Raw genomic sequence first — 15237 nt, 5'->3', positions numbered from 1 at the left:
GTTAAAAAAGCCACAGGACAGAATGTAGATTAATAGAAACAGGTTAATCTAAGTTATAAGAGCTAGTTGGGAACAAGCTTAAGCTACGGGCAAGCTTTCATAATTAAATTCTCCATGTTATTATTTGTGAGCTGGCAGTTGAAAAAAAAAGTATGGTTATGTTTGGAGCCCAGTGTAGGGTAGGACCACAGAGACAGAGAAGTCTTATCAGGTGGCACTACTGCAGTCACCACCTGGGCCTCTCTGAGAGCACTTATATCATGCTTGGAAATTGTGGGAGGAGCTTGAGTTCACCTACAATGCCTGCAGGCACAAGGCTTGGCTCTCATGGACTGAGTGGGTAGAGCCAGTCACCAGCTATCAGTATACTGTCCAAGTTGTACAAGCAGGACACAAAAGAAGGTGACTGCCAAACTTTGCCAAGACAAGGTAGGACAGTCCTTCAGAATTCCTGCTTCACAGAAAAGTCTGTAAGATATCCTAAGCCTGTATCGCAAAGACAAATTTCCCAATATTACAGAGAAACCTTGAGTGACCGTCCAGGTAGCTAGCTGTCTTTGTTACTTTTATAGTTTTTGAAAATTGTTTTCTCTGTATTACCTGTTTAATCAGGTAATATTATATCCTTCTCGGGTATCTGATGGGGTTGAAAAATACATAGTTTTTCTTTGCTACCAAATCAGAAAAGAAACACACAAAAGAGGTGTAAAGTATACAAGGTGGAGAGACATAAAAGATTAAATTGGGAGCTGGGAGGCTTGAGGATGACTACCAGGGCGTGAGTCATGGCGGAACAGAGAAGCCTGTGGGGTCCCTGAGCACACCGCAGGGAGCAGGATGAATGGATGCCTAGCAGAGGAGGAGGAGGAGGAGGAGGCCAGGGCTCAGCAGGGTTCCTGGAGCCAGCCAGCCCCACTCCCTCTGCTCCGGGCAAAGGTTTATGTCAGGATGAATTGGCAGAACTTGATCCAGGCACTAATGGGGAGACCAACAGTTTAACACTTGGCCAAGGTCACACACCTGTTTCTGTTCCAGATGATCGAGCTGAACAACGAACCTGTCTAATCTGTGGGGATCGTGCTACAGGCTTGAACTATGGGATCATCTCCTGTGAGGGCTGCAAAGGATTTTTCAAAAGGAGTATTTGCAACAAACGTGTGTATCGGTGCAGTTGTGACAAGAACTGTGTCATGTCCCGGAAACAGAGGAACAGGTGCCAGTACTGCCGCCTGCTCAAGTGTTTCCAGATGGGCATGAACAGGAAGGCTATCAGAGAAGATGGCATGCCTGGAGGCCAGAATAAGACCATTGGGCCAGTGCAGATATAAGAAGAGATTGAAAGAATCATGTCTGGACAGGAGTTTGAGGAAGAAGCCAATCACTGGGGCAACCATGGTGACAGTGACCACAGTTCCCCTGGGAACAGGGCTTCAGAGAACAACCAACCCTCACCAGGCTCCACACTGTCATCCAGTAGGTCTGTGGAACTAAATGGATTCATGACATTCAGGGATCAATACATGGGTATGTCAGTGCCTCCACACTATCAATACATAGCACACCTTTTTAGCTATTCTGGCCACTCACCACTTCTGCCCCCACAAGCTCGAAGCCTGGACCCTCAGTCCTACAGCCTGATTCACCAGCTGATGTCAGCCGAAGACCTGGAGCCGTTGGGCACACCCATGTTGATTGAAGATGGATATGCTGTGACACAAGCAGAGCTATTTGCCTGGCTGACGAGTTGCTCTTTAGGCAGATTGCCTGGATCAAGAAGCTGCCTTTCTTCTGTGAGCTCTCAATCAAGGATTACACGTGCCTCTTGAGCTCTACATGGCAGGAGTTGATTCTGCTCTCTTCCCTCACAGTTTATAGCAATCAAATCTTTGGGGAGCTGGCTGATGTCACTTCCAAGTACTCACCCTCTGATGAAGAACTACACAGATTTAGTGATGAAGGGATGGAGGTGATTGAGCGGCTCATCTACCTATATCACAAGTTCCATCAGCTAAAGGTCAGCAATGAGGAGTATGCTTGCATGAAAGCAATTAACTTCCTGAATCAAGATATCAGGGGTCTGACCAGTGCCTCACAGCTGGAACAACTGAATAAGCGGTATTGGTGCATTTGTCAGGATTTTACTGAATATAAATACATCAAGCAAACTGCTTTCCTGATCTTATGGTGTGCTTGCCAGAGATCCGATACATTGCAGGAAAGATGGTGAACGTGCCCCTGGAGCAGCTGCCCATCCTCTTTAAGGTGGTGCTGCATTCCTGCAAGACAGGCGCAGTGAAGGAGTGACCTGTCCCCTGCACTGCCTCAGGAGCTTGCAGTGCCTCGGGTGGGCAGGACAGGCTCCAGAGGAAAGAGTCAGAGAGACCGAGATGGAGACTGTGGAGCAGCTACCTCCATCACAAGAAGAATTTGTTTGTCTGTTTTTAACCTCATTTTTCTATATATTTATTTCACGACAGAGTTGAATGTATGGCCTTCAACATGATGCACATGCTTTTGTGTGAATGCAGCAGATGCATTTCCTTGCAGTTTACAGAATGTGAAGATGTTTAATGTTACCGTGCTGTCATTGTTTAGAGATCGTTCTTTTGTATTTTGAGGGAAAGGGTGGGATGGACTAGACACTATTTCCATATGTTGACAAAGACAACTACCTCAATGGAAACCGGGATATGACCATCCCTACCTCTTCCACAATTTCTCAGCAGATATACACTTGTCTGTTAGAGAACAAACTGACTTTTTATAGCCACAGACTTACCAAGTAAAAGAGTATGCCAAAAGAGCAAAATGGTATAGGGAAATTTACTAAAGATGCAGGGAGGATGTTTGAGAGGCAATTTTTATTTTAATCCTCAATGTTTGATGAGGATTAACCATCACCTCATCCCACAAGCCTAAAGGACAGAAACTCCTGCTCCTCCCTTCTGCTGCATCCCTCCCACCCCACACACTGTTGTCTGTTGAATGCTGCTGTCAATTTCTCATCCAGGCAGAGTCCTGACAATAAATCAGTCTATAGGACTTGCCTCCCAGCTTCCCTGGGCCTCACAGCTGCTAGTTTCCTGACCCAGTTCTACCAAGGCCTACCTTCTTCAGGCTCCATCCCTCCCTGCTATGAATTTGACTCCTTGTCCTTTAGAAAGGTGACAGGAAAATGTCCTGTTTTGGATCTGATGTCATTTCTGATTTATTCTCCTTTAACTTGTTTCTCTCAAAGGGTAGAGGGATGAAGGCCAACCTACTGAAAGAATAGACTCCTTTGGAAGCCCCTGTTCTCTCCTCACCTTATCCTCAGAACCAAATCTTGAACTTGTTTTGGTTTTGTATTTTGTTGTTGTTCAATTTTTGTTTGTTTGTTTGTTTTGGTTTTGATACAGGGTTTTTCTGAGTAGTCCTGGCTGTCCTGGAACTCACTCTGTAGATCAGGCTGGCCTTAAACTCAGAGATCCACTTGCTTCTACCTCCCAAATGCTGGGATTAAGTGTGTACACCACCACCGCTTGGCTAAAACTGCCATTTTTAAACAGTAGAAAGAACCAGAGACTTGGTTCCTAAATTTTGTTGTAAGCTCTCCTGTTATTTCCAAAATGAGATCAGTTTACCAGGGCTCTACAACAGAAAGCCAAGACCCAGCTATTCCTTCAACTAACATCAGTGGTCTGGTCTACCAAGGCTTGGAGGGATGGAGCCAGAAGTACCCAGAAGGGAAAAGGGTTTTAAACTACCTCATGTGTCTAAGGGCTTGCCTGCTGCCTCTACAGATGCAGCCTGGAGCCGTTGTGATTTACTGCCTGCCCCACCTAGTTCTAAGAAGAGTTCTTGCCCTCCAGACTTTGGTTAGGACTACACCAAGTTTGTCTTAGGGTTGTTTCAGCTGCTTTTCCTTTCTTTGCCCATACCAGGCCTTCCTACAGCCAGTACCCCATGCAGATGCTCTACTGGCTAGCCTGCCACACCCACAGTATCTCCTTGAGCCTGTGTGTTCAGGAACTGTTTACCCCAACAAAGCCTAGTTCACTGACACAGGAAGCCAACACATCCTGTGCATCCTCAGTAGTCTTCACGACAGCTTTTCTCTCTAGTAAAGTGTTACAGACACCAACCAAATGACCCTTAATGTCCCAAGTTCAGAGCACTATTTCTCAGTCTTACTCCCCAGCTGCTCTGAGAATGAAAGAAAAAAAGAGATGTGCTCCTCAGGAAAGTTCCAGATGGAATATTTTTCACAAGTTTGTAGGAAGATATGTGTGTGTTGATGTGTCTGTTTGTTTCTAAGTTCACAATATTTTTCTTGTTTGCCTCAAATTTTGTATTTAACTAACTGGATCACATTCTTTGGCTCCAGGTCAGAGTCTCAGCTGTGTTCCTCAAGGTGACAATCAGAGACACCTCTCAGAGACATCACCTATGGATGGCAGCTTTCTTTTGCTTAGACCTCCATTTGTCAAATTGCTAGTTTTTGAAATTTCTTTCCAAATTAGCATTTTACCTGGTGTGTTGAATGTCAAAGCTCTGATGAGGCAAGAACATGTCTCTCCAATAATGAAATATTAAACAGAGCAAGTTGTTAATTTGTAGAGTGGGGGAAAGGTTCTGCAAGTTGCCATTGTACAAATCCATTTTTACAAATGTTTGCAGCAGATTCCACAGAACAAAGAGCCCATTCATTGCCAAGAGCCCTGCAGAATCCCTGAGCCAAGTGGCTGTGTGTTGTGAGCTGGAGCCTGACCTGTGGACCGCCTTTAATGTCTTCTGCACCCAGTCCTTTTATGACATGGGATTCTTTTAAACAGGGTAAAGTGACTGTGCTGCATTGCAAACTCAGGTATTATGAGGAGAAGGTAGGAGTGTAGCTAGCAATGTGGAGACATTAGGTCAGCCACTAGATGTATTTGTGATTTTGGTTTGAAGGACCTGGAGAAAGATTGGAGGGGGAGGTTTGGTGTGCTTGGTTTTTGCCTTTTTTTCCATAATGTTTGGTTAACAGGCAGCCTTTTTGCCAGTGAAAGAAGGAAAAATTTGTGCATGTTATTTCTCATTCCTCTCTCTCTTGTCCTTTCTGATGCTGGCCACTAAAAGTACTCACTTTGAGTGAGATTTCTTCACCATAAAAAAAGGAGAATCCACCTCCTTACACTATGCCAAAACATATAGGCTTCCCTTTCCTTTTCTTGTATGTTTTCTTGACCCAAGATAAAAATTTGGATTCTTGGGCTTTGTAATTCATGTTCTCTGGCTCCCTTTGTAGACCTTCAGTGTCCTTTGCAGGGTTTGGTGGTCTCACCCTTAAGTTTGGAGAAATTCCCTGCAACTCATCTCCAAGCACTCTACCTGGCTCAGGACACCCTATCCCCAGAGCCAGCCGACAGCTGAAGAGGGCAGTCAGGAACCTCCCTGTCCTGATCGTAGAACCAGGAGGGTAGGAGAACATAGAGGCATCACCCAAAGCTGCCCGTTCCACATGCATCAGTCTACCTCTGACCAGCCCCACTATTCAGGGAAGTACATGCTGCCATGATCTGAGCCAGCTGTCTAGTCTGCTGCCCTGCACCTCTCTTGTTTGTTCTTGACTTCCTGAATAATGGGACAGATAGGCAGCAGGCAGTCTCTTAAGTTGTGGCCAAGGTTAGCCAAAGTAAAGGGGCCCTGGCCTCCCATAGGGCAGAAACCTGAGCAGACATTCTGTGTCTCTGCCTTTGTAACACTATTCTTCGTGGTTTTTCCTTGTTACTTTTTTTTATTGCAGCTGTTTTTAAGAAATTTAGTCTTTCAGACCAGCCCTTCTATTAAACTTTGATTTTTTTCTTTATTACTTTTTTAAAGTTTAGAAAGAAAGAAAACCCATTAACTGACTCCCCCACCTTGGTCCATGGGAATACCCACACACCCCTCTGCCGTTGGTCCTCCTCCCTTTTCTTCATGCCCAGTGTCCATGGAGTAGAGTTTTATCTATGTCTTAGGTGAAAAATGGCAGTCATTCCACCAGGTGCTGGAAACTGGTCAGCCTTGAAGCAGGCACTTCTGGGGCCACAGCTCAGGGATGTGTATTTAATTAAAGGGTCCCCAGAAAGCCTTTTCTTGGCTGCCACAAGTAACATCTTTCCTAGACTAGAGAGTCAAACCCTGACCATTTCCTCAGAGGGCGAAGCTACAGTCCACTGAGCTGGAAGCAAGCTGCCTCTTTGGTCTGGGCTTTCTCAAGACTCTGACCATCCTGCACATGAGTCTCTATGGTGCTCATGGGAAACCTGGCCCTTCTGCCCAGGACAAGTCCTCTTCTCGACTATAGTCCTAAGTAGACTGCAGCTTGCTTGGGAATCAGTTGTAGGCATAAATGGAAATGAGAGAAAGGCCAGGGCTTGTTCCAAACCCAAGAAAAATGTGCTACTGGTGGAGGCTAGTTTCTCAAACCCCGAAGCCAGCCTTGCCAGCCAAAGGGTTCTCTTGCTCTTGGGTGACCTTTTTCTTAGCTAAAATATAATAGGTGATAATGTTTTGCTCAAATTTCCATTTAAAAAAAAAGATACCTCGTGAGTAACATCCTGGTCGATTCCTCTCTGAGGACTCCTGTGGGGAAAGAATATTGTGTACTGTTTACATGTTTCTGTCAAAAATGAAACACTGGACTGTTGGTGGTTTTGTCTGTGTTGCCATCCCAGGCCTGTGATAGGGGTTTGTGGCTGCATTGTAATGTCTGGGCAGTGTCTGGGGAGTTCTTTCCACCTGCCCAGCTATGGACAAGCCACCCCTGGAAGAGGCCTTCCTACACTCCATGGTTTGGATTACAGGGGCTCTGATGGCAAATGATGAGCCTACCTTAGGCTACCTCCCAGTCCTCCCACAGTCCTATGTAGGAATCAAGTGATGTCTCTGAGCCCTTGTTCCCAAAGGGCCAAGGGCTGCCTGCCAGCCTGGCCCCATCAACCCTGCATGACCAAATGATAATTGGCTGGCTCTGCAGGCTACTCAGACCCTCTGCTACCTCCCACACTTGCCTGCTGGCAAGGGGTGGGCCCTGTTCTGTGAATTGAATACCTGTGGAAATGTGGCCAATTAGTGTGAAATGCATGATTAGCAAGCATTAGGTACTGTATTTGAACCAATAAATGTGAATCCTCTGAAAAAAGATTAAATTGTTTATCTAAGAAAGTATTTTAATGTCTAAAAAGATATTTTTAGGTTGGTGATAGAAGTTATGATAGAAAGTGGTTTAGGTATAAAACTTTGGGCTCACCATGATGACATAGATAATAGAATAATTTCTCTGAATTTGACAAATACAAATGGACTGGACATTGTGAATGCAATTCTTACTTAATAATTGTTCTTATCGTATATAGTTTTATTATATTAGAGTTAAAACCTTTCCCTTTTTTTTAGACAAACATGTAGAAATGTTGTGGGATAATCTTTTTGTACACTGTGAAGAAGTGTCTTTGACAAGGTGCCTTCTGATTGATTTAATAAAGAGTTGAATGGCCAATAGCTAGGCACTAGAGGATAACAGATGGAATTCCAGGGAGAGAGAGGACTCAGGGAAGAAAAGAGGTGGGGAGACCCAGGAACATGACACACAGAATAAAAGAGAGATAAAAAAGCCACATGATGAAACATAGATTAATAGAAACAGGTTAATTTAGGTTATAAGAGTTAGCTGGAAACAACCATAAGCTAAGGCCAAGCTTTCATAATTAAATAAGTCTCCATGTCATTGTATGTGAGCTGGGGTTCTGAAAACAAAAATATCCAACTACAATTAGAGACACAGTGATTATGGCATACTGACACCACAAACATAATTTGGTACTGAATCTAGAGTTCATATGGCCAACTGCTCCATTGAAAATAGAAGACAAGGCCAATTCTAAGGAACACAGATTTTACTAACTCCAACTTCCATCTTCAAGACTTAGTGATGTGAAATAATTTTTTTCTTTCTTATTATTTAGAAATTTTCTATTCATTTTACATACCAACCACAGATCCCTCTTTCCTCACTCTTACTTCCCCTCCAGCTCCCACCCTCCCACCCCCACCATTCACACTCCATTCTCACTTCCTCCAAGTCAAGGCCTCCCATGGGGAGTCAGCAGAACCTGGGTACATTCAGTTGAGGCAGGCCCAAGCCCCTTCCCCTGCACCAAGGCTGTGTGAGGTGTTGCAGGGCTCAAAAAAGTACACTCTTACCAGAGATGGATCCTGGTCCTACTGCCAGGAGACCCCTAAAACAATTCAAGCTAAACAATTGTATTACCTATTTAGAGCGCCTATTCCAGTCCCATGGGGGATCTACATCTATTGGTCCACAGTTCATAAGTTCCCACTAGTTTGGTTTAGTTGTCTCTGTAGGTTTCCCCATCATGATCTTGATGCACTTGCTCATAGAAACCATCTTTTCTCTCATTGACCCGACTCCTGGAATGCGGCCTGATGCTTGGCTGTGGATCTCTGCATCTGTTTCCATCAGTTAATGGACAAATACTCTATGATGACAGTTAGGATATTCACCAATCTGATTACTGGAGTAGGCCAGTTCAGGCACTCTCTCCAATATTGCTAGTAGTCTAAGGTGGGGTCACCCTTGTGGATTCCTGAGAACTTCCCAAGCACCCAGTTCCTGCCTATTCCCATGATGTCTCCATCTATTGTGGTATCTCTTTCCCTGCTCTCCCACTCCATCCATGTTCCAGCTCGACCATCCCATTCCCTTATGTTCTCAACCCCCATCAACTACCTTCCATTGCCCCCCTTCACCCCTACTTTGCTCATGAAGATCTCAACTATTTCTCCTTCCCAGGGCAATCCATGTGTCCCTCTTAGGGTCCTCCTTGTTAGCTAGATTCTCTGGAGCTGTGAGTTGTAGTCTGGTTATCCCACCATCATCCCAGTGAAAGAATTTTTATGTGACCCAAGAATAAACAAAAATACCTCTCAGTGAGCAATCTTCCTCTTCAAGCAGGGAGTTTCTTGTTTTCTTACAAGGTTTAGTTGAACCTGAGACCTTTACCTCCTGGAGTCAGGAGCTGCAATTTCTTTTCAGATAAGCATATTATTTTTTGCAAGTGGCCATAGGGAAGTTGAAGTGCATTGGAATGACTCTTGTGCCTGTCTTTAGACCTTGCAAAAGAGTTGGGTCATTAAAAGTTGAGGGAAATAACTTAAGATAGAAAGTAAAACAATAGTTTCTGTTCCTTCTGTCACAGCATGATAAAGCAGTGAAACCTATAGTGAAACCTAGCCATCTGGAGGAGAGGGAAGGAGGGAAGGCCATCCCTATGACTTCCATATTTTCACAAAGCTTGTAAACATTAATGAGACAACATATGTACAAATTTCTGCATACTCTTAAAACTATTACCTCAATAACAAATCTAAAATTATTGGAGAATAGAAGAGACATATAGTGAACAAAAAATAACTTGATAATTTGTAGGACCAAATAAAATCAAGACCACATGTAAAGAGAGAGAACTTTTAGAAAAAAAAATTATTGCAGACAATGGAAAGGAAGATTTGCAACAGGAAAACTGATCCAAGAATAAGGTCTACAAGCATCTCAAAAGCTAGGCAGAAAAGGATATTTTCACATCTTTATATCATTTCATGATTATTCTGTGGGTTTTTTTTCATGGTAAGGAAAGGACATTTGCCACAGCACACATGTGGAGTTCAGAGAATACCTCTGTAGACTATCTTCTCTCATTTAACATTTATTTAAATGTTCCAGGGATCAAATTTGGGTTGTCAGGCTTATAGAGCAGGTATTCACTGAACCTTATTGAAGGCCCAGAACAGGATCTGTCTTATATTGGAAGATGGAAAGGACTAGGAAGAGGCCAACATGGGCATATCAAATACTTAAAGACTGCTTTCTCTGGCTTGACCTAGGAGAGGGAAAGAAAGAGTTAGTTATAGCCTGTCTCTGGTACAGGGTCAGACAGAGTTCAGGAGCTTTGAGGAAAAAGAAACTTAAAGATTTCACAATTCCTATTTGGCTTTTAACACATCAGCATGAGTAGATAATTCCACTAATTTATTATAAGGAAGTGAACTGGAATTTTAACAGGCTATGTTTGGCCTGCCTTGAGAAAAAGGGAAGAGGAGCAGACACATGTCCCCTCTAACGCTTACATAATTATTCATCCAGTATTTTTTACTTTTAATTCACATAGGAAGATAATTTTGTCAACAGTAATTCTTTGCACCAAGAATCTTACTAAAGATTTTATGATGAAATCCAGGGGAAACAAAAGCCAACAGTTCCAAAGAACTTGGTCTAGCAGCGAGCTAATGGTAAAAATGAGAAAGAATAATTACTCTATGTGCCCATGCTAGGTTGAGCACAGGCATGGGAACCAGTGGTTCCTAAATCTGTCATCAGGGTATTAGCATGGGAGATTTAGATTCAAAGAGAGAGAAAAATGTATACATAACTGAGAAGTCCTGGTCTGGATATGATTATGCACATCATGGATTCATCAATATTTCATCTACTAGAAGGTTGTTATGCATGCAAGGTGGTCCCACAAATGGGTAAATTTTACATCTATTCATCTATCAAAGAGAATGGAGCCCAACCTTCATGAAAAAATGTTCCTCATCTAGTAGATGGGTGGTATATTCACCTAGGTTTTCCTCTTCTGAGAATAAATGTCCCTCAAGAGGAAATGTTAAGGACAATAATGTATTTGTGTGCCTTCAGCCCAAGTACACAAAATGAAGGCAGATATGTGAGGCTTTCCTCCTGCTTCAATTATCTCATGGGCAAAAGTAAAAAGTCAGAAAATTGGAACACAAGTACTTAAACACATGAGCCCATGGAGAACACTTCAGATTCAAGCACATAATAAGCATCTAGGTGACCTCCTAACTAGTTAGCAAATATGAATAAAGCTTCAATGCTATCTGTAAGCAAATGTTTCTGTGAACTTAAGATTTCAACTTCTTTGTGAAAATACCAAGGGATATTACTGCTTTGTTGTTTGATGAATGTTTAGTTTTACAAAATCCCAGTCTTCAAAAATGTCTATTTGAATTCACATGATTTGCTCCACTTCCACACAAGCATTGAGTATTGTCAAGAACACAGCTGTTGATCAATTTAATAATAGTAGTATTTCAGGGTTGCTTTCACTTCCACTTCCATGATGACACATCATACAAAAAAGTTTCCTAAACCAATAAGCAACTGTAAATCTTTGTGAAGAGCTTATTAGATTCTTTTACCCCTTCTTTAACTGTGTTGTTAATTTTCATGCTATTGGTTTTTAAAGTTTACTTGTGTTTTGAATGATATCACATTATTAGATATTTTATATTTTCTCCAAGCCTATGGTACAGCTTCCTATTATCCTTATTTTTCCTTTCACAGACCAGAGATTTTTACATTTAGTGAATGGGGCTAGTTAGTTTTCTATTACTGACTATATATCTGAGAAAATCAACTTAAAGGAAGAAAGCTTGATATTGTTTATAGTATCTGAGAATTGAGTCCATGATCATCAACTGGCTCTGTTTCTATGACTCTATGATGAGACACAACACCACAGTGTGAATGTAAGACAAAGCAAAAGTAATCACTTCATTGTAAAAGAACAATACATAACAGACAGACAAATGAGCCAGAAATATTTTAACCTTTTTTTAAATTTAAAAACAGAATACAGCATCCAGAAAACTGCCTAACCATCTAAGGTTTATATTATCTCTCAGGAGGAGCACTAAATAGGTAATAAGACCATTAGCATATCACTTTGGGTTAGCAGTTTAGAAACAAATTTTAACACTAACCAATCAATTATTTTTTTTCTATTTGGTTTGTGTCTAAAATGTTATAATCATGCCATAATTTCATCTAGAATTTCTCATATTTCACTGTTAAAGAGGCAGGAGTTTTATGCTTTACATTTAACTCCATATTCCATTTAAACTTTTCTTTCATTTTATTTTTATAAATATTTGTTAGATTTTTTTTCTTAATGTCATACAATGCATTTACATCATGTTTACCTACTTCCACCCTGTCACAACTCCCTGCCTTATTGAATGGACATTGTGTCTTCTTCGTTGTTAGTTTATTTTTATTTTTTCCAAACTCATAAAGGCCAATCTGTGTTGCCCATATACTCTTGTCTGTATGTCCATCCACTGCCACATGGTCAACTTACCAAAGTCCACTCCATTGAAGAAACCTAACTCATTCTTTCTCAGCAGGTACCAAATACCAATATTGCCTCAGCTAGGAGTAGGAGAATGATTGCACACTTACAGAGTAACTCCATTTAAACTCTTTTTAAATATGTGTACATATATGCGTTAGGAAACCTACTACTGTACATGCATTCTAATGGCATTTTTGAAGGGTCTTCAGTGTTAGTTATGCCTTTGTATATTCCCCACTTTACCCTACTCTTATCCCCCTGCCATACTTAACCCATACATGTACACTCCATTACTATCCTTGAAACATTTAAATCACTATGTTGTATCTCCCTTCCCTTTAAACATTGTACATGGCCTCTTACTAATTTCCTAAAATTAACACATATACAATATAGATGGTAATAAGTTTCTTAAAGATATTTCCCTTCAAGTATATCATTTAATATACCCATATTTTGAAAGGTTTCATGTTAGAGATACAGGGGGCAGTCCTTTTCACATAATATGTATTAGAAAAGTTATTAATGCCATATACAGACCCATAGACTGTAGCATGACTAGGAATCCAAAGAAATTTCCACACCATAAGGCAAAGTGAGGGTCCCATCTCATACATTTTAGAGAAATAGTTAGGTTCTATACCAGTGATTAATTGGCAGTTCATAGTGCATGCTTGCAGTCAGGCTGTGTCTGATTCCACATTGCAGGGGAAGGAAGCCAGTCTGTCAGCCTGAGACTTGTACAAAAATCTAATATTATGGTGAGAAGAACAAAACTTTAAAAACAAGTTAATGGATGAGCACTGCAAAATTATGTGGCCCTATATAAATATCTTCACTCTCTATACCATATCCTTTTTCCTACCTTCCATATCTTTGTCCCCTTCTTTCTACAGTTTTTTTTAAGATTTATTTTTTATTCGTGTGTAGAAGTGTCTTTATTGAATGTGTATATAGGAACTGTATATATACCTGTTGCTTATGGAGGACAGAAGTCACAGGATCCCATGCAAGTAGAGGTATAGATAATTGTATACTTCCATGTAGGCGCTGGGGCCCAAATCTGTGCTGTCACTCCAGACCCTCCATGGTTGTTATTGATATTTTTATATCAATAAGTTATATATTTATAAATACATGATCTCATTTATCTATATAAATTCTAGACCCGCAAAAAGAAAGAAAATGTGGTATTTGTCTTAACCTGGCTAATTTTATTGAAAATGATGGTTTCTTTCTTTACCTATATTCCTGCAAAAAGGTGATTTTATTCTTTATGACTTAAAAAACCATATTGTGTATATATGTCACATTTTATTATTTATTCAGTTATTGTAAGTGATTTTTTTATTTCTTTCTACTCAAGTTTATTGTTAGAATGTGGAAAGTTACTGGTATTTTTAATGTTCATATTGTATCCAGATACTGATGAAATTGTTCATAAATTCTAAAAGATTTATGGTGTAGGCTTTAGAATATCTGCATGTATAGGTTTATATCATCAGCAGATAGTAAAACATGAATTCCTTCTTTTATTAATTCTACTCCTTATTAACTTCTCTTGCCTATTACTCTAGCCAAGAGTTCAAGGACTAAATTCAGAAACAAGTAGGGAAATTGACATGCTTTCTCAATCTTGACTTTAAAGTAGATAGTATTAGTTTGTCTTCATTTACTATATACTGTTGGCTGTGTGTTTGTCAGATGTGATCTTTAATATGTTCAGGTATCCTCCAACCTTCCTAGATTCTATATTGTCTACAAACCTTGATACACTTTTTTTTTCCTGAGACAGGTTTTCTCTGTATAACAGTCTTGGCTGTCCTGGAACTTGCTTTGTAGACCAGGCTGGCCTTGAACTCACTGAGATCCACCTGCCTCTAGATCCCAAGTACTGGGATTAAAGGTGTGCACCACCATTGCCTGGCTAACTCTTGATACTCTATCTTGCCATTCAATCATCCTTATGATTTCCCTCTGAACTCTTAAATGAATTATTTTAAGTTTTTACTCTTCCTATTTCCTTACTAAAATCATCTTTCACATCCTGTATTGATAGCTGTCTTTCAATTATCTGCTTTTATTTCTTTATATTTTAATCAATGTATTCATATCCTTTTTATTTCATTGCACAGCCTTATATTTCTCTGAACTTATTGCCTAGGTTTTCATCCAATCAACTCTCACTGCCACCTATTACTGAGGAACTGTTCATCTGTTCATTTTTTAACATGTCTATATAATTGGTACTTTTTGTGATTATTAAATTTTCATATTTCTTGTGTTTCTGCATTGGAGCTTGGCTCTCTGGAATTATTTTCTAACATTTTGAAAACTATCCACATGCTTTTAGTTGAGGAATGACTTTTAATTCAAGCATGACTAGACTGGGGAGTTAATATCTTATTTCTCTTCACTGAAATGGAGATGTAGCCCACTAGCTCAAACATCAATCTACATGATCAAGGTAACTAGTATGACATATAGCACATATCTGTGTGCAAAGTACTAATGACATAAAAAAAATCACAATGGATGTGTAGGCCTAGTAATAAAATATCAATGAAAAAAATCACCCCTTCAATTCCAGTAACTTCTAGAGAATAAAGAAAGAAAATATCATTGCATTCTAAGTATTTAATGAAGAATGTGCATAAATACAGTTGTTAAAACTAGAAAAAATTAAAATTCTACTCCAAAACAGTTACTCTAGGTCAGTGGTTATCAAACTTCCTAATGCTGTGACCCTTTAATACAATTGCTCATGCTGTGGTAACACAAAACCATAAAATTATTTTTATTGCTACTTCATAACTATAATTTTGCTACTGTTACAAATTGTAATGTAAAAATCTGATTTGCAGATGATCATAGGTGACCCCTTTTGACCCTCAAACAGGTCATGGTATACAGGGGGGAACTGCTGCTCTAAATGATGAGACGAAGGAAGTGAAGGGTCCGGTGGAAGAAGGCAGTGATACATTTACCCAAAAGGATGGCAGGCAGAGAAGTTACACAAAGCAATACCATCAGAGTAGGCCCTGGTGCAAGCCTC

The 15237-nt window shown here is 40.5% G+C and overlaps 1 pseudogene; it reads left to right on the top strand.

The window, feature by feature from the left end:
- The first annotated feature begins 845 nt into the window (after nt 1–845).
- LOC118577045 lies at nt 846–2304 on the top strand (annotated as a pseudogene).
- The last annotated feature ends 12933 nt before the right edge of the window (nt 2305–15237 follow it).

The sequence above is a fragment of the Onychomys torridus genome, chromosome 1 (assembly GCF_903995425.1).
Source record: "Onychomys torridus chromosome 1, mOncTor1.1, whole genome shotgun sequence".
NCBI lineage: Eukaryota > Metazoa > Chordata > Mammalia > Rodentia > Cricetidae > Onychomys > Onychomys torridus.
The sequence above is the reverse complement of the archived record's forward strand: the minus strand, read 5'-3'. Positions and strand labels throughout refer to the sequence as shown.